A 21,743-nucleotide genomic window follows, 5' to 3' on the forward strand; every position below is an offset into this window, starting at 1 on the left:
CTTTATATGTCTTCTCCATGGCTTTATGATTCATATGACGAGCTTGCTCTTCGATATAACATTTTAAGTTTCCTGGGAATTAAATAAGATTACAGTATATTAGGAATATTAGTTTTTGGGTACCGTTATTTACACGTCTACTACTTTTGACATTAACCTTAAAAATTCCTTAAATTTTCATTTAAGTTGCTATGTTATATGTATTTATAAAAGTCTTCAGCGCCACAAAAATTAACTTGTAGAAGTTACAGTCAACAAAGATTTTTCTTTTTTTGTAATTTACATTGCAACCGCACTTTTGATGTAATACGACTTCAAAATGAACCCCGAAATTGTTGCAAATCAAGTTGAATATTGTGGTAAAATTAATAAATTTCTTAAAGCCCGTTAGCGGAATCGACTAAAATGAAATATTGTTGCGTGTTGTCACGTTCAAAAAATGAATCTTTCGTTAATATTTTTATTAATAGAAAAAAATATACAACTAAAAGGCTTTTTAAACTTTATAGTTTAAGTTAGAATATATTTTCATATTCCCATTTCTTGAGATTAAATTTATGGAACTAATTTATTAATACATCGGCCTCAACACCCGCGCCGTTAGTTCTGCTTCCTCCAGGCTGGACAAGGAAGCACAGAAAGTGGGTCTGGCAGTGAACAAGGGCAAGACGAAATATCTCCTGTCATCAAACAAACAGTCGTCGCACTCGCGACTTGGCACTCACGTCACTGTTGACAGTCACAACTTTAAAGTTGTAGATAATTTCGTCTATTTAGGAACCAGTTTTAACACCACCAACAATGTCAGCCTGGAAATCCAATGCAGGATTGCTCTTGCCATCGCTACTTCGGACTAAGTAGGCAATTGAAAAGTAACTTTACTTCTCTCTCGACGAACAAAAACCAAACTCTATAAGTCGCTCATAATTCCCGTCCTGCTATATGGTGCAGAAGCTTGGACGATGACAGCAACCGATGAGTCGACGTTACGAGTTTTCGAGAGAAAGGTTATGCGAAAGATTTATGGTCCTTTGCGCATTGGCCACGGCGAATATCGCATTCTATGGAACGATGAGCTGTACGAGATATACGACGACATTGACATAGTTCAGCGAGTTAAAAGACAGCGGCTACGCTGGCTAGGTCATGTTATCCGGATGGACGAAAACACTCTAGCTCTGAAAGTATTCGACGCAGTACCCGTCGGAGGAAGCAGAGGAAGATGAAGACCTCCACTCCGTTGGAAGGACCAGGTGGAGAAGGACCTGGCTACGCTTGGAATATCCAATTGGCGCCACGTAACGAAAAGAAGAAACGACTGGCGCGCTGTTGTTAACTCGGCTATAATCGCGTAAGCGGTGTCTACGAATTTATTAATACAAGCAGCCATTTAAAACTACTTTGAGCATAAAGCCTTTTAATAATGCGATAGGTGAGGTTAGTCTGATGCACCAAAAGACCCACGTTCCTTTGTCATGCTCAATATGACCTTACCACAATTTGTTTAAGATGGCTGTATCAAACTCAGCCAATTCACTAGGTTGGCCGATTTTATGTCTACAAAGATGTTTTAACCTCAATCTGGCAAAATGTGGACAGTAGAGGAGGAAGTGTCTAAATAGTTTTACGCCGCTTTTCCTCATACAACCTTTGGCAAATAAGATATTTACGCTCACCGCGTGTAAGCTTATTGCGAAATATCCAGACGGGACACCTAAAATTGAGGTAAGATGAACACTGAAATTAGGTTAATGGTGCGCTTTATAGTCAACTCAGCAATTTTCGGCGATTGTACTGTGAACAGGCTCCCAAACAAACCGGATTACACAGTTGCTTGAGATCAGACACTCACTAACTAGGTTTGATCGCGCTGTCAACGAGGTGAAAGCCAGTATTGCTGCTCAGCTATCAAAGAGAATACACATTTCTCTGAAGGAATCCGCTTTTCGGAGTAATTCATACACTGCTACTGTGACAGCAGCTACCTCCGTTTGAAAAAGACTTCAGTAATCTGGTAGTCTGAAGCTAAGGTTTATGGAGAATTGCCGACAGAAGACTTCCCCTCCCACCCTTAAACAGGGATATAATAGAAAATTTCAAAATATGCGAGATCCCTCATATACTCAGCCACCTTGAACCTAATTGTAGTCCTCTCCGAAAGGCGCCTGCCAGTTATATCTATAAGTGCTATGAGTAGAATTTCTTTGAGTGCCATTGTTAAGACGCATATTGCCCTTAGTGCACCACAAGGCTAATATCAATTCCTGTGTTTTATAATTTGCAGTTTTTAAAACTTTTAATCGGGATTAAGAATACGAAGATCCTTTAAAATAGTTTGTTGTCCTCTGGTAAAATTTTATAGTTTCGTTACAACAGTGTGGGTAATCTAACTGTAACTAAAATAATCCTTATTCTATAAAGAATATATAGTCTTCCAAATGTTCATGATTACCTTCGTATGTCTATATGTCAGTCATTACTTATTTGAACTTTATTGGAAACTAGGTGGTTATTAAAAATTAATAAGATCAGTAGCCGCCACAAATGTAAACATTGTATACTTACGCTTTCTTTGCCAAACTCAATACGTTTTAGGTTTAGAATTTATAAATACGTTCTTTAAATTTACGAAAATTACAGAAACTCTGTCACCGAGAGCACCAGAACCATGCAGATTTTGGAAGAAGAATTGAAATCCCAAGAATGAAACAGTTCTGAAGAACAGTTTAGAAATATTCATCCAATTGTTCCAGTGACCGGAAACCCATATTATGGACGAGTGGAGTTGATCTGACAGTAAGTTTAAAGCCTTCCAGCAGTTTCTGACTCTGTTGGCATTAATCTGTGCTGTCGACAAGGCAAGCAATTACATCGGCTATTAGTGATATGGTTGTTTTCTATAAGCTCCCGTGGTTATTTAGACTAGTGTAGACTCTTTACTAGACCTCTTCTTCATTCACCTTGGAACGATATAATCTGACTTGCTTATTTGGGATGGTGCTATGTCCGTACCATTAAAGGAAAATAAGTTAAATTAGTTTCTGTCCTCAACGGCCATCACAATGTATTTAACCCACTCTATTTTATTGCATTTCTTCCAAATTAAAGGGCATCTAATAATTTTGAGGTGCGTAGGTACCAATAACCATTTCTTTGTCATAAAATTTAATATTAAATTTTCGTTGGTATTCTTTAAAGACTTTTGAAATGAAATGTGTCATGCCCAGCCAGTCACCGAGCAGATGTTTGGTTGCTGTGCGCTTTTATATTTAGAAAATGCAAAAACACTGCTGAAACTGAAACTAGAAAGTTGGTCAAATAAATAATGGAATAAAAATTTAATTAACACATTGGAGAACTCTTTAAACGAAAGTCAAACGCCTGACCAAACAGGCCGGCGACCCGCCCTGAGGCCCAACGCCTGTGCTCCATTAGCTTCTGCGTGCCACAGCAGCTAACGGCAATCGCAGTATGGAATTTTAGTTGCTAAAAGTATTTTCCTTTTGGCCGGGATCTCTAAAAAAGCAAAAAAAATAGGAAAAATAAAAAAATACACTTCGCACATTTAGTTTTGGCTGCTGCAAACTTTCGGAAACTGAACAAACTAAACACCAAAAGCCCAAAATGCTCGTGTTCGAATTTTTAATTGTTGCAAAGTGCTTCGGTGCTTGGAAAGTGTGCCGCAATTGGATGTGCGCCGAACATTGCAACGAAATGGAAATTTTACAAAAAAAAATAAAATAATTGCACTCGCAAGTGCGCCCGATTCTGGGCCATTAGTCACAAATAAACAATTTGAGAATGAATTTTAGAAAATATGAATTTAATATTCAGCCCATCTCAGGGCCAAAACTATTCTCAATCAAGCATTAAAAGTGGAGATGGGTTCGCACAGACATTTATTAAGGCAGCGGCTCCTCTCAGATGTATAAGCTGTACATATGTATGTATGTAACTGTGTATATGCTATATTATGTTCACTTATAAATTAAAATTTAAGCTCTAGTTTATTTCAACTAACAACTAACGCAAACACACTCTTTTAAATTACGAAGGATAAAACACAGACGCACTCACACGCATTGGAGAAGCAACGAAGCGACAAACAAGCAAACATATGAATGAGCGAATACACAAATAAAGAGGCGAACAAGCAGGAAGCGAGCATCAAACTTCGTCAAGGAAATAAGAGTAAATGGGATTTTAAGTTTTCACACGAGCAACGGTGCAGAGCCAAGTGATGGGTGTTACGCTCAGCTTGGATTGGCGCTTGAAGGCTTGGCTGGCGTTGCCAACGTCGGTGCTCGCTGCTCCATCTCCTTGGTTGTTTGAATTGTCGCTACGCCTTTTAGGTTTTTTCATGCACACTGCATCCATCCACAGCTTGTTGTTGTGTATGTCCACGTGGTATGAATTCGATGTGAACGATTCGGGAACTAGTAGTACGACTACACTCTTGGTAGCTGGTATTCATCTCTGGTATTTCACCTCTCCCCAACTTTTCTTCGGAGATGAGGAAACCCCTATTTTTGGTGTGTTTTCATTTGCAATAACTTTACAAAAGCTTATGAAATGCGTAAAATATTTTCGGAGGTGAAAATTTTGTTTTGAATGAAATAAAGTCTCCATAGATTTTTACTAAAAACACCATAAGAATAACCGTGACCACAGTTTTCATGTAGCTCTATGCTTGATACAAATGCTCTTACAAAGGCCGCACAGTCGACAAAGAAATATAGAGACTATTAAACTTTTTGCAAAGCAATATCTTCATCTGGCATCCACAACGACGAATAATTCCTCTACAACTAGGGAAAGGCAAACCCTACTTACTCTTGTAAAGCCGAAAAAGCATTCCTAGAAATTGGGGCTTTCCACTTGTTTTCCTACTTATAAAACCCATTAAAAAAAGAATAACAATAATATCGGATTATTATTTAGGGTTAATATAAAGGAAATTTCTGATTATAATGCATTTTGAAGTTATTTGATTTCTGGATCGAAATGCAACCAAAAAGTGAAAGATTTTAAATAAGAAGGGAGTATTCGAATGGAATACAAAATTGTCAGCACAATGATTAAACTCTGAATGCACCACTTCTTTCATTGGAGGGCTCTGGACTTAACACGGCCGATAAAGTGAAGTACTTGGGCCCCATACTTGATAGAAAGCTATCACGAAAGTTGAGGCGAGGCTGGGTGGCGGTGGGGTCTTTCACCAAGGAGGGCACAGTTAGTTTTTTCAGGCATGGATCGAAACTCAAGCAAAAAGTAAACTCAAGCTGTGCGTAGCCTTAAGGTCGCTGACACTGAGCTCAAAGCCAATCAATGGCCTCAATGGTAGTAACATCAAGCTCCTTCCAAATAAACTTGTCTGGGTGCTTGGCCACAGCAGCAACCAGCTCTTGTAGAGTTGCGAGAGCCACAAATAAAGAGTATTTTTAGGATAGGATTAACCTAGCCTCACCCATTACCTACCAGAACCTATAGGTTTCAGTTACGCAGTCACTCTTTCGACAATGCGTTGAACACTTCTTCATATTTCAAAAACAAAAAGTAACTAGTAATTTTCAGTTCCGAACAAAAAGGTTTGCATGCATGTATATAAGTACGGTTACAACCACGTGTCTGTTTTAATTGGCCCCGGATTCAACATTCGCTGCAATCAAGAAGACTCTTCTGGTTCGTTGCGTTCGGTGTTGTTGCAGAATATACAGTGTGTCGCATTGCCACATGTGTTTGTATGTCTGCACGAGTGTGCGTTGCAAGTAGTGTGTGTGTGACAACTTCTGCATCTGCGTCATTTAAAATCTAATTAAGTTTTGTATAAGACAAATGCTTGACTCCAACTGAAGCGCCGTGCCGTGTGCACCATAAATACATACATATTTACAAGGATAGTTATTTGTAATAAATCACAGACACCGGATCAGCAACCGTTGACTTTTTATTCCATTTCCCCCACACAAGCTTAGCTCACAGTTATTTGGAACAATTTTTAGAAACTTTAACAACAACTACTACTTCATAAAGCTTAGAAACACTTCTCCTAGAAGCAGATAACAAGATCTTTGAAATTGGTGTATGAAAATAAATTATTTAAATTCAATTTTATCGGTTCACTTCGGAAGCATAACCGATCAAATAGGAGACCGGGGTGAGCGACCATCCTTAAAAATGTTTATAATGTTCTTATTTACAACTGCGTATATGTATTAGTTTTTACTGGCCATGTGCAAACTTGAGCTTCAGACCCAGTAACCATAATGTTTCTCCCACAATAAGCAGATCTTTTTCTCTCAGAAGCTCAAATTGAAGTATTAACCCAAGTAAGATAACGATACGTCGAATGGCGAACTTATTTTTTTACGCTTTCAAAGTTTCATTTTTACTCAGAGCAAATTTGAACCCAGTGGTAAATAATAGATACATCATAAAAAGACTATCGCGAATATCATTCGTATCTTTGGGCTGGCAGATACAGAGATCAACAAATAGTAGTATTTAGTTGATATTACTTTAGATTCATCAATAAACTTTCTTAGCCATTCTACATGGGTACAACATGAGTCCAGTGAGGGGGAATGTGCATATGTATGTATGGTGTATGTATCTCTTAACGCCTCATCCTAAATGCTAACAGTAATCGTAGAGCAACGATACAACATTTTATCGAGTTGGGGTAAACTTCAATAAGCTCTTAAGGTTTGATATTATGAACTCTATTTTTTCAGTCCGCACCAAAGTCGAAGTACACGCGCATTCAGACCTAATTCACAACATCGCCATTACTGTGTGTTTACTCACTTGCTTGGATTACACGACACTTGCTGCGGTTGGGTATCTCACACTGGTGTCCCCACCGTTCACTGCACCGATTTCGAGGATCCTTTTCCAGACGTCAAATTATTATTGTTGTTTCATACTGAAGTTCGTTGGCTATCAAGAGGCAATTGTCTGACTCGATTCTACAACCTGTTTGACTCTGTTATACTAGAGTTCTTGGAAACTAAAGATACAGAATTTCAAGACAAGCTCATAACATCAAAGAATGATATAGCTTACATGACAGACCTGTATAAATTGTTCGACGACATGAATCTCCAACTGCAAGGCGATAAATTAAATTTAATTAAAACAAAAAACGTCGTTGCTGCTTTCGCAGCCAAACTGCCTCTACACAAAAAGAATCTGGGCAGACGTGAGTTTCACAATTTTCCGAATTTATCAGTATCATGCAGTAACGACGAATTGTTTGCCTAGTGCCAACATTTGGGAAACCTCCACATTGACTTCACCGAACGATACCAGGACATTTTGAACTTGGAAATACCAGACTGGGTGTTGGATCCGTTTTCAAATGTCAACACAACAATGTCACCTTACCTGGAAGAAGAACTTATAGAATTGACAACAAACGAGGAAATAAAAATCAAGTTCAAAAATGGTTACCAAGAATTTTGGCTACAAAAACCGATCTCGCAATTGTACCCTGGATTGTGGTCAATCGTTCAACGATTCTTGATAGCATTCCCATCGTCATATATGTGTGAACGTGGATTTAGTGCTGTGACAACACTGCTTACTAAAAATAGAAATCGTTTGCTTGTTACCGAACGTGGCGACTTGCGACTGTTCTTGAGTAAATTGGAACCTGATATTAACAAAATTATTAAACAGCATCAGATTCATCCTTCACATTCGTTTTTACATATGGGTCGATTATTTTAGTTTTATTTTTAATAAAATATTCTCTGTTTTAATACTATAAAGTTGTATTTCAATAATCATTCTTATTGGAAGGTGGAGCCCGTAAGAGTTAACTTGAGACCTAAGCGCCGTTGTATGTTACCTACTGCGCTTAGGTTTCAAGTTGCTGATTATAGTAAAAGTTTCGTTTAGAATTCTCCGTTAATATACATACATACATGTATATAAGTCACAATAATTAATTTGAAGTTATAGTGGTTTTTAAATAGGTGAAAAAATGGGGGCGCTAAAAAAATATTTATTCTCAAAGTGGGCGGTAGACAAAATAAGTTTGGGAACCACTGATATAAATGATCAGAATGACGTGGCGAGTTGAAATCCGGGTGTCTGTCTGTCCGTCCGTCCGTACAAGTTGTAACTTCAACAAAAACTTAGATATCTTCGTGAAACGCGCATACCAGTTCCTTGGCAAAAAAAAAAAAAACTACGAGTTCGTATATAGTCGTAACCGGACCACTGTCATGCCCACCATACCGCCATTTAACGAAAACGTATCTAGTGCAATAACTAAGCACTAAATCAAGATAAAAAACTCTAATTAGGCACAGGGGAGGGCATTAGCAAGGGGCACCTGTTGGTAAAAGATTTTGAAAAAGTGGATGTGACCCGCCATCTAATAAGTTTAATGTAGATATCTCATAAACCACTAAAGTTACAACAACTCAGCGCTTATAATATAAGAACCTCTACCGTTTTGTGAAAATGGATGAAATCGGAACATAAGCCCGATCACTCCCTTTATAACGGTACTGGCCTGCTAAATCTATCACTAAAAACACCAGAGACAATTAATCTTACCCTCGATATGGTATGATAGGGCTTTCAGGTGAAAACACATATCTCTAGACCAAGTTCGGTTCATGTCATTCTACGGATATTCCTGAATCACAGTGTAAAAAGAAGTGAAATCTTACAACAGCCACGCCTACTTCCCATTTAACGCAATTTCAAATTCCATTCGAAACTTTCACTTTTCAGTATACAAATCACAATGAGTTAATATTTCAGGATGAAACTTTGAACGAATGGTGCATTTGAAGAGCGCCACCTTATGACTAAAGATTGCGTAAAGAAATAGTCCTTTCTTGATAGTACTAGTATGTCTGTGCCCACATATACCTAATATAAAGATTTTCGAACTTCCGCGGGACTTTATACCGCATATATAGGCCGATATGTGAGTTATCTTAATAAATTTTAGATTGTTTGTTTTTCTTATAACGGTACACATTTGTGCTTAGAACGAATAAATTCGGGTGAAAACTCACCCTAGACCCCATATACGAGTAGCTTACAAGCCTTATGTACTCGTACCTGAAGGTCCTTTGCTGGCTTTAATCCTTGCAAGTTGCAAGAGTATAAAACGTTCGGTTATACCCGAACTTAGCTCTTCCTTATTTTGGTTTTATTTATCCTCGTATTCGTATGTACCTATTTAGGTGACACCTGTCCGGAACTTCTAACGGTCTGTAGAAGAGTGTGTCTCTCACAATTCAGAAAACGCCCTAATGCAATGACTTTGATAAACGAATGCTATAAAAATCGCTTAAACTCACACTCATAAATGGTTTAAAACTGTTTAAATCTCTTCATCACTTCTAGATACTTCGAGAAAGTGCTTTTATTAGCAAACTGCCTTGTTCACACGTGCACAAGGAAAGTAAATGCTTGTAATAACCTTTATGGGCAGTTTTGAATTTCAAATTTACACTTTAATTGCCGCAATCGTACTCATGTTGCATGCACGTGGTCACTAAAAACGGCGACATTCAACGTTTAGGCAGCAGTACGAACGATTAAATCCGATGAGCCAAATATGGTGTTTGCCAGCAACAAGAAAGAGTGCCACAAACTACAAAGACAAGCGCCGAAATGGCCCGGTCTCACAATGACTCAGCAACTTACTTGCCAATTTACCAACAGGACACTGCTTTCGAATATCCCAGCAAACACAAGGAGAAATGCTTCGAACTATGCATGTCCCTTCAATGCTTGACACGGCCTTAGAAATCTTTAATACAATGACTGATATAAAAAGACTGCTCCCGAAATCGATCGACTGTGAAATATAAAATCTTCAACTAAATATACAAAGTGCAATCTGAATTATAACTTTACAAATTATAAATGTATATTTAGCCTTTAACATTATCAATTTGAAAATTCCATATTTATCAAAGGAATTGAACCTTTACCCTTACCCTTACTTCATGTGAAGCATATTCCACAATAAAAAATAAAACTAAATATTTTTCTGTGGTGAATTCTTAGTCATCGAAACGAAATTTCAAACACTCATAGCAATTGCAAATACAAGCTTCCCCTTCTTTCGTTCATGATATCACGAAATAACGTATTAATTTGTAAACGCTCTACCAAAAAGAAACCAGACAAAAATATCGTAGTCGCTACTTCTACTATTCTTAATTGAAACAAACATTTATTGTAAGGCTGGTAACAAAGGACATGTAAACAGTATCCGTGTAAAAGTATTCGTGTCTAGTGAAGGCGAGAGAACTGCGCGTTACAATCCGGTGTAACCAAAATGCAAATTGCATCAAAATATCCCTAAGGATAGATTTTACTAATATTCTAGAGGGATTAATGGAATTTCAAACCAGGCTTCTTTAGTGTTTCTCATAAAAGATCGTATATTCTCCTCTTCCAGTGTATACGATCGCGCCCTCCTGTTGAAAAATCTATTGAATAGGTTGAAGCGTTTTAGAAACTTTGGGAAAAACTGAATTCAATAATAATTAATCGGCACTATTGCCAGAAAATACAATCACTTATATCCATTCGAGCCTGCAAGATTAATTTTACTTTCGCTATTATTTATACCATTTTCGGAACATGCGGCCATTCTTTTTTACAAAAAAATCAACAAGCTCATTAAAACGCGTCTAACGTTAGCGTCTGCTACAGAGAAAAGGAACAGATTTATGCTGCAAATTAACTTTTAAGTACTTTCTATACTTGGGATAGCTTTTGAGAACGAAAATTCATACGAAATTTGTATAAAACAAGTAAGGAAGGGCTAAGTTCGGGTGTCACCGAACATTTTATACTCTCGCATGATAAAGTGATAATCGAGATTTCATTATCCGTCATTTACATATTTTTCAAATACCGTATTTATGTAAAGTTTTATTCCGCTATCATCATTGGTTCCTAATGCATATACATATAATACAGAGAAGGCATCAGATGGAATTCAAAATAGCGTTATATTGGAAGAAGGCGTGGTTATGAACCGATTTCACTTATATTTCGTACATGTCATCAGGGTGTTAAGAAAATATTATATACCGAATTTCATTGAAATCGGTAGAGTAGTTCCTGAGATATGGTTTTCCTTCTGCCATTTCTTTCGTAAAATTTAGTGTTTCTGACGTTTTTTGTTAGTCGGTTAACGCACTTTTAGTGATTTTCAACATAACCTTTGTATGGGAGGTGGGCGTGGTTATTATCCGATTTCTTCCATTTTTGAACTGTATATGGAAATACCGACTCTGTAGAGTTTGGTTGACATAGCTATAGTAGTTTCCGAGATATGTACAAAAAGCTTAGTAGGGGCGGGGCCACGCCTACTTTTCCAAAAAAATTACTTCCAAATATGTCCCTCCCTAATGCGATCCTTTGTGCCAAATTTCACTTTAATATCTTTATTTATGGCTTAGTTATGACACTTTATAGGTTTTCGGTTTCCGCCATTTTGTGGGCGTTGCAGTTGGCCGATTTTGCCCATCTTCGAACTTAACCTTCTTATGGAGCCAAGAAACACGTGTACCAAGTTTCATCATGATATCTTAATTTTTACTCAAGTTACAGCTTGCACGGACGGACAGACGGACGGACAGACGGACGGACGGACAGACAGACATCCGGATTTCGACTCTACTCGTCACTCTGATCACTTTGGTATATATAACCCTATATCTGACTCTTTTGGTTTTAGGACTTACAAACAACCGTTATGTGAACTATAATACTCTCCTAAGCAACTTTGTTGCGAGAGTATAACAAAAACGCTTGTTGGGTTACAATTTATAAGCATACATACATACATACGCTTATGTGTGTGCATGAGCCTACCATCTGCCATATGTGGCTGGCCATTTTGTCAGTATGTGGTGTGGTTTGTTAGTGAAACTCCATTTCCCCGAAGAGTGTTTTTGTGGTTTTTATTAACAAACCGCGTTCACACCGCAAAACGGCGTGTTCAGAGCAAACACACATCAACCTCACGGCCGTCCGATGTTCCTGTATTTGCATGCACACACACACAGGCATGCGCGTGCACATGTGCGTGTGATCAAATTAATAACCACACTCAAAGCCTGCCTTGTGTCAAATAGCATTGCCGCACATTTTTCAAGTGCTCGCGCTGGCACTTATTTGCCTTCAGCATGGCGTGGCAGACAACGGGTTCGAGCGCGCAGACAGCAGAGCCAACAAGTGCTACACACACACACACACTTGCAGAGGCACAAATTCATACAGAATGTGACAGGTGATGGCGTAGTCACTTCGGCTGCACGAGTATAAATCGCAAATAAAATAAAGAATTAATTAAACCATTCGCAGTCGCGGACCATGTGCCGACTGTCTCAGGAGACACGTGCTGTGGCACATTGGTGCGCACACCTCGCTAAACGCAATGTACACAGTTTCACCACTCAGGTCGTTACAGACAAACCGCGGTCGCACAAATGTTGGTATAAACACTTGTAAATCAAAAATTCACCCCCCCGCAGCAACTGACACTATTTTTTTTTTTTTTTTTTTTGTTTTATAGTAGGGGGAAGCATCGAAAGCCGGAGTGCGGAACTTTAATCCGCTAAACCTACGGAACCACCGGCTAAGTATTACTTCGTGGGAGAGACAAGACATTTAAGTCTCCTCTATTGCGCGGACTGACGGATGCCTAGTCTGTTGAGAAAATCTCAGCTTGGCCATTATGAAAGCTGACGCTTCGCTGACAGCTTTCCATTTATCAGTCGACTGACACATGAGTGTCGTCAGATTATCGACCGTAAAACTACCACCGAGTGTGGTTTTTAGCTTTTCCCTTGTATTCGAAAATCGAGGGCAATAAAATAGTACATGTTCAGATTCTTCTATATACTCTGTACTCGTCGGGCAGTTCGGACTAATGTCATTGTGGAATCTGAAAAGGTAGCTTGTGAAGTATCCATGTCCACTAAGTATTTGGGTCAGATGGTAATCTAGATCCCCATGTCGTCTCTCTATCCACGAGTGGATGTCCGGTATAAGTCGCTGGGTCCAGCACCCTTTGGATGAGGAATTCCACCGCTCTTGCCACATTTTAGTGCTCTTGTTTCTCTCCTCTGTCTTTGCCGATACTGTTTTAGGCGTTGATAGCTGATATAAACGCTCGAGTTCATCTCCCTGGATGTCAATGGGCGGCATGCTGGCTGATACTTCAGCAGCGTCGGTTGAGCACTTATTACCCGAATTTCAGGAAGCCTATGCACTGCAATTATTTGTTTAGCATACGATTTTATAATCGCCGGCTGGAACGCACACTGCCTCTATTGGTCATCATTCTCGATATAGATAAATTTTGTTTGCCTTCGCGGAAGAATATTCCAGGCGTTCTTTAAATTTTAATTTGGAATCCAATATTACTCCCAGATACTTCAGTTGCGGCTGCGAAGTAATCTCGCACTCCCCTATGGTGAGCTCTATTCGTTCTTCTATCTTCCTAGTGCTTCTGAGTAAAACTTCTGTTTTTTCCGTATTAAAAATCAGCCTTCTGTTTTTAAAATAACTCATTATTATGTTTATGAGGTATTCAGGGGCCCGTATTTCATCCAGCGCTTTGATTGTATCGGCCCATTTTGCCGAGTTGAACGCATTCTTGACATCCAGGGTAATCAGCGCGCAGTACTTTTTTGTGCCACCTTTCCATCTTTTGCCACTTACTGCACATTTCGAAGTATCAACGACTTATCGTAGTGCGTCACTAGTGGATCTCTTTCTTATAAAGCCGTATTGTCTCTCTGATAATCCGCCGGCTTTCTGGATTGCTAACTTCAAGTGGTTTCGTATTATATTTTCGTACTCTTTACCCATTGTGTCGAGCATACACAGAGGTCGGTACGATGAAGGTTCTTCAGGTGGTTTCTTTGGTTTTGGGAGCAGAACCAAATGCTATACTTTCCAAGAGTTGGGGAATACCTCTTCCTTTATACAAGCGTTGTACATTTTAGCGAAAACTCGAGGTTTTGAGCTTATGGCTTCCTTCAGAGCTCTGTTTTGTATGCCATCCAATCCAGGCGCTTTGGTGTTTTTGATTTTCTTTGCTATTGCCAGTAGTTCGTCTTCCGTGACTAACGGGGGTGACTCTGCAGTTTCGTTTCGTCGCTTGGCATATGAAATTCGGTCATGTTTCAGGAATAATGTTCCGACGACTTTTCCCATAAAAGAGGCGTCTTTAGGTTGCTGCTGCTTGTTTTTAAATCTGGACATACAGATTTTGTAAGCAGTACCCCAAGGGTCAATGTTTGCTTCCTCGCATAGCTTCTCAAATCATGATTTTTTGCTTCGGGTAATTGCCGACTTAAGAAGCTTCTTGTGGCTTTTAAATTCTTCCCTAAGGCGATTCTCGTTCGTTTTGCCCCGGTTACGCTGTAGACGCCGTCTGGCACTATGTAGCGGTAAATCTGTTGGTTATCTTTTTGGAACAGTCGTGTTCACATGCCAAAGCGCTCACATTTATTATATTTTAAAACATGGTAGTTTTTAAAACTACTTCCATTTGTCATTATGCAGTTCAGTGCGAAGAACGGAACTCTATAATACCAACCACTTGAATTTGCCGTTTTAGAGTCCTCACCCTGCGCCAAACGAAAGAACCATTCAAAAGTGGTAAGTTCTGTATAAACCAAAAGAGCACAGAAGGGGATGATCCAGTAATTTGTAGAAAAGTATCCTTCATAAATCAGGAAGTGGCTGTAATGCAAGGACTTTAATAAAATAAGCTACATATGTTAAGGTTAAGCGGCCGCCTCTGCAAGCTTTACGAAAAAAGCTGTATCGCTCTAGCTATGTTCTGATCTAACTACAGTCGCTTTTCAACAAGCATTCACGATGGAAAAACTTTGTCGGAACTCAAAGATCAATTTTAAATATCATGTAAGAAGTCTCCTATGAAAAAATATATCGATTGGTAATTTGTACCTGGGCGGACTTTGCGAATCAGCAGTAAAAAGCTTTAACTCCCACTTAAAGAAAACCGCAGGTCATTATAAATTATATTATGAGGAGTTTACCACACCACTCGCTCGTATCGACGGAGTTCCAAATTCACAACCAATGCCACCACTATTGCAATGTAACTCAGATTTCATAGTTACTCTTCCGACCATACCTGAGGCAAAAGTAAACTCACTAACAGTAATTAACCGATGAGAAAGAATCAAGATGCTACATCATTAATGCAGTCATAGATGGAAGATTACCTCAAAGATCTCCATAAGCCACATCGGTATCAATCTAAAAGGAACCCAGTACAGAAGAATGTATCATCGTACATGTTAATTGTCTCCGTCCAACGAAATGGCGACTAGACCGAATTGAGATGACCCATCAGGAACCAGATGGTCATATTAGAGTAGCAGATGTACGATCGCAAGCCGGAAAGAAATATTATTTTCTAGAAAACCCATTGTTCAGCTCACCTTTTATTACGAAGTCTATAAAAGTTTGCCAGAAAGTTTTGGTGTAATAACTTTTTATATCCTGAACAGAGTATATTAAGATTACCACGATATATTGTACATAAATCATCTGCGTGACGAGTTGAGTTGATTTGGCCAAGTCCTTCTGGGAAATCCCTCAGAATACACATACTCTCAAGAAGCTGCTCATATGTCGGAACCGTCGATATCGGACCATTCTAGCATATAGCTGCGATACAAATTGAGCGATCGGAAAACAGGGATTGTATAGAAAGCTCTTTCATTTGACAAGATATCTTCAAGAAATTCGATGTGGGTTTCTCCGAAGAAATTGTTCAGATGTGATCACTATAGCACATAGCTGTCATATAAACTGACCGATTTAAATCAAGTTCTTGTAAGAAACCCCTTGTATTTGTGAAGGCTAACTTTCTTGTTTTAGTAGGTATTTAAATAGAAAAAACTGAATTAATATTAGCACCAGTCCCATAATCAATTATCTTTAAAAAGATACAGAACTTCTAAACACATCTTATGAATTTTAAAACACTTGAGTCTGAGGCTAACAGAAAAGAAAATTATCGCCCGAGTCGTATGTTTGCCGTCTCCGTCTCTTACTTCTCAGATGTACCTTGCGATTAATCTGTGCCCAAAATTTAAATATCCGGTTTGAAACATATGGTGTCGGCTGAGAAAGATTAGAACAAATTGTAAGAAAATTAGATAAAGAGATACCAGTCTTGCATTAGCTCGAAAGGTATGATAAGGATTCGAGCATCGTAGATAGTATTATTTTTTAAGTTTTACAAAATTATTTTTAGACTGTTATTAACTCAACCTTTTCGACCTTTTACAACGAAAGAACTGAATAAAGCATTGAAGATCAAAGCATGGAATTCGGATATCATATAGAGTGCAAGAGGATATGAATTACTATTTTACCCCAATGGTTGTGTATGGGTTCATACACATACATATCATGAAAATATCACGAAAATTGTATTACAACAACTCGTTCTCATGTCCCACTTTAGTAACTTCCCAGAATAATTTTTTATATATTCCAATGTCTCTAAAACTTCAATAAATGGAACGAGGTTCATATTACCCCAGATTGGCAGCCGATTTTAGCAGCACTCTATCACATTAAAAATGACTTTATTATTTGTATGTGAATGTGTGTTACACACTCGTCTCAAAATGAAGCCATAAGCTTGTTGAACTCATTTCGGTTTAGGATTTGCAAGTTTGTTTACCGCAGTGTTTTATTAAATAAAACACTTGGAAGAAGCTAATCATGTAATCCGAAAAGGCAAATGTTCACCGGGAAGGAGAAACCGCTTTCAGCCTTTTATACTTCTAAAATTTTTTAAACATTCGTTTAAATTGTGTTGTCAAGAAGGTCTAACATGATTTCAATTATGATGTAGCACTAATAATAAAGGATACTGATAGGATTATAAGTACGGGTTGTTGGGAAAGCTAAAATATTTGAAAGGTATGCCAAGAGACTTCCATAGAAGTGGTTCTTCACCTCTATACTCGAATATGAAGGACTAGCAGACCCTGAAAATTATCCACCAGTACAAACAAGATTTACTCCGCTATCTCACGTACTCTAGCTAGTTAGGGATGACTTAAATATGTATCATAAAGATGTTATAGAAATGTAGGAGAGAGACATTCATTCATTTACCAGCCGTCATCTAGACCAATTCGGTCCGGTTATTGGATATCAAAACGAGCTTACCAAGTTATGCAGGTGTTACTACTAATAAAACCTCTAAGTATTGCCTAGCGATAGAACCAGCTCTTCGATATTAACGGTCATACTGCAGGGAGTTATCAAATACTGTTTCTTATATCGGAAGAAATATCTTGTCTTCCGCCTAATGCTTAGGTACAACTTGAGGAGCGTTTAGTTTGACAAAATAAACGAAATGTTTACAAGTACCAGCAAAATGCATACACTTACAGTTCTAAGTTCGAATATTTTTGCATGCACCATGCCACTATCAAAACTTATTTGCATGCACATTGGAAATAATAGATAGATATGAAACACTTAAAACTTTCAAGTATTGCTTTTGAGTTTTTCTAAGGCATAGATGGATATCTATCGCCGCTTATGTTTGCTTTCTGTTTCCTTCAATTTCCAACAAAGTTACTTATACTTGTATTTCTTGCAATGTTTGAAATGAGCAGGTACTCGAACATACTTACCTTGCCGGCCAAAATCCTCCGTCCATCCGAAAACGTTTTTCTAGAGCTTTCTAGACAAGTTGTTTGGTATAAGCAACCTTCAAGTCGAATTAAGATTACATAATAAGGAAAAAATCTTTATCTTAATTTTTAGTCAGTTTGTTTGGCAACTATGGTATATGTTATAGTAGTCTGATCTGAACAATTTATGCGGAGATTGTAGCCTAGCCTTAGGCAATAATCTTTGTCAAACTTCGCGAAAATGTCTCTTCAGGTAAGAAATTTTTAAATAAAGTTTGGCGGGCTCCGACAGCAGCTCCTTTGGGAGAAAAGTTATTGTGTCAAATTTCATAACGATATCTGAGTGGCTAGTTCGCGTATATTCTGAGAGATAGACAGACTAAAATGGCTAAATCGACTGATTATAGGATGTCTACATCCCGTGTTCAAAGTATAAAAAATTACAGTCCTCATAACTAATTTAGGTACATTAATATGAACAGTTGCGAGGGGAAAAAATTATTTGCTGTATCTGTACGATTGACAACCATATTGGACATAGGAATGTCTCTGCGGGGTAAAGTCTATTGGGGCAGCTAATATCAATTCCAACCAACGCGTTCGGTTCCTGCTTGAAAGCTACAATTCGAAATGAAACTACGTTCGCGTAGTTGAGAATAAAGTAAATGGTCAGATTGGACATCAAATGGAACTTTACTATATTTCTGACATCGTGTAGCCCCTTCCTCAGCCAGCGAACCCTTTGAAGCTTATTTAACCAAAAAGTACTAACTTTTCCGATTTCAAAATTGCGTTTAAGAAATAGGAAAGGGAGGCAAAATAATTCCATTATATTCACTTTACGATGAGAAGACGTGCCTACGCAACTTCGAACTCATTCCTAAAAAAGTGAACACATACGTATCGACACCTCCTTATGCTTCTGACTCGCTGGAGAATACGAACAAATAACTGCTTAAACTGAGAAAAATGCTTTCCAAATTTTTATTTATGATTTGCGGGAATTGAGTCAGCTTTCGGCGCTCCACTGTTCTTGCAGTAATCCAACAATCAAGCACAACCGTACATACGAATAACAACAAAAACTGCCGATTTGAGAAGTTTACAAATCAGACTGGGATTTCGGTTGCCCACAACAACAGGATGAATGCTCCAAGTACACAGGAAGACCTTTAGCTGTCTGTCTGAACCTTTTGCGTGTTGCTTGGCCGATAGATTGATTGATTGGTTACGCGCGTACTCGGTGGGCGCGTTAGCCGCATTAATATTGGCTCGAAAGTTTTCATAATGGCGGCAAACACGAATTGGTCTCACGGATGCATAAACTCACACAAATATATGTACATGCATAAAAACGTTTTCAGCCCATAAACCAATAGATGTGTATGTGTGTTTATTTCGTGACCAGCAACCAAATATTCAACGGGCGAAGTCGCATAGATAAATGATGAATCATTCTGTTCGACAGGAAGCGAAATGCTTGGAATACCTCTGCAGGATTTTATGTTTACTTCGGCTCTATTTATTTTCTGCTTTCGCCAGTATATACAGCTGCCCAAATATTTATTATAAGGAGTTCGAAATCAAATAAAAATGTTGATAAGAAAATCCATTCCTTCATTTCCGGCGTTCTCCACTGCTTAGGAACAGCTATCTTTGCAGCTCTTTCATTACCTTCACTTTCTGTTGCTCACTAATTGTGCAAATGCTGGAGCTTAGCTCATCAAGCCCAACATGAAATTAAAGATTTCATTTCACCGCTAGTGATGCCTACTCACACACATCGCATCCGAGAAGCTTGTTGTGATGTGCCCCAGTTAATACATATTTACAACAATAAAATTAATATTAATTGCTTGGCAACAACGAAATTATACAAAAGTGGTACACAACCGTTAAGTTCCAGAGAACTGCAAAAAGTAATAAATTTTTGTTTATACTTAAGTACTGATCCGTTACTCTGTCTGATTCTGTCAGTTCGGTTCATGTACACGGAGCAAACCGTTTGTCTTCAAATCAGCGATAGAGAACAACTTTGAATCACTAGCGATCAGCTCATACCTGATTTATTTATGAATGTTCGCATCAGCAGAAAATACCCGAAGTGATGCCAACTCATGCTTCAATGATTGAAATGATCGACAGCGTTCGGTTTGTATATCATCCCCTAAACACTGATTTACTCTAGTGCACTTCTGTTCTATTTCAAATACATAAGTATGTATATACATATGTTCTATATATAATGGAAACTCCATCGAGAACGTACATATAATACAATGTTTACGCTTCGAAAATTTGTAACATGCGCACATTTTCAAAGCTGATACATTTTTTGCCACACATGATTCAAATCAGTCCAGCAAAAAATTGTTGTTGTTTGTTGTACTCATAGATTTACCCGTAGATTTACTTATAGTTTACCCAAAGTTTCACATCAATTCAAACAATCGTCGCAACGCTATGAACTGACATGATACGATTGGAACCGAAGCCAGCCATACCGTTTACTCGATCGTGATTGCCGAAGAACAGATTGTTCGTGTTGCAGCAGCTCAGTTGACGCTGGCGGTTACTCGAATTGATAAACAATGTTGTCTATGCTGAACTGAATTGATTTGATTGTGTTATTGGCACGACTGTTTGCTCTGATTTTATCATACTGCTCGTTGCAGCTCTCTGATATATATTATAAGTTATGGTGATCCGATCTTTCTTCGTAGATTGCAAAATTGCCTTAGACAATAATCCTGGCCAAATTTATTAAAGATACCTCGTGCCATGAAAGAGTTTTCCATCCAAGCACTTAATTCCGATCATTCAGTTATCTCAGAAACGTCGGACAATCTGACGGAAATGGCTGAATCGAATAAGCTTTTTGTCTGTTCAAAGTATAAACTGGAAAGGAAATCATATAAGCCAGAAAAGTTTTTAGTTTACTTTATTGGTGGAAAAAATATAATATAACCATTTATCAGTCTACAAAAGCATCTTTGTTTTGTCGAAAAATCGAGGTAAAATTTTTCGGTCCTCAATTTTACAAAATGAAAATATTTTGTTTGGATTTTATCAGATCTAAGTATGCACTTTCCAACGATTTCATATACATAAGTATATATTCGGCTTGCTCCAAACTGAAATTCCGTCCTACTGATGTTTGTTTCGCCCCATATACATAAGTAACTGCTTAATGCAATCTATTTGAGTCGCTCTGCTTCGTCAAAATTAATATAAGACATATTTTTGTAAGTTCTAATATGATATGCATAACTTAAAAAAATACAGCATTTATTATTTTCCCTCTTAGATTAAATTCTCATTTAGTATTCATGGCAGGCATCTTTTTTGAAACCGTATAAGAGACTGATCCGAGAACTACTTAATTTACAAAGCAAAACCAAAAATTGTGGAAAAATTTTAAATTTATATTCTCACAGTTTCCTTTTAACTCGATATACATATGTAAGTATATACTTGGCTAAACTTGCCTGCTCCAACTTATTTTACCTCTCTGAAAATTTCATATTCTGGAGGCCTGACAAATAAACCGCTGTGACATGGGTAACATAATCATTTAAAAGATCTTATTGCTCGGCGTGTAACTTTTACAAGTTTAAAAACAAAAAGAAGCCGCATAAGACAGCATTTCATAGCCCAATTCCACCAAGTTCGCTGTGGCAACTTCCGAATTCTGACCTGGTGCGCTGTCATGGCTGAAATGCGTTTCACCTGGTATTCTATGCAGATTCTTGTGAATATCAGAACATAGTTGGCAGGTCCAATATTATAACTGTTCCTTCGTCTCTGGTGTAAGTCAGTGGATACGCTTTTCGTCGATAGCCAGGAAATGATACAGAGCAGTACTCTTGCGACTTGTCTCTATCCGGCGTTGAGACTAGTTCCAATGAATGACTAAGAGAGTTTTAACTGCAGTATCTGAAAATCTTAAAGACAAGGTAATCGAATGGCCCTTTCCCAGCCGACTTCCATAGTTCGAATCTGCCAACATTTTTAATCTTGTGAAGTACGTATCCCTTCTACATA

General features: G+C 38.1%; 1 protein-coding gene across 1 annotated transcript in view; it reads left to right on the forward strand.

The window, feature by feature from the left end:
* LOC126767967 (protein tipE) overlaps positions 1-21,743 on the forward strand; it is a 92,166-nt gene that overhangs the window by 63,662 nt on the left and 6,761 nt on the right. The gene's annotated exons all lie outside the window — the stretch shown is intronic.

Source organism: Bactrocera neohumeralis, chromosome 2 (assembly GCF_024586455.1).
Source record: "Bactrocera neohumeralis isolate Rockhampton chromosome 2, APGP_CSIRO_Bneo_wtdbg2-racon-allhic-juicebox.fasta_v2, whole genome shotgun sequence".
NCBI classification, from domain to species: domain Eukaryota; kingdom Metazoa; phylum Arthropoda; class Insecta; order Diptera; family Tephritidae; genus Bactrocera; species Bactrocera neohumeralis.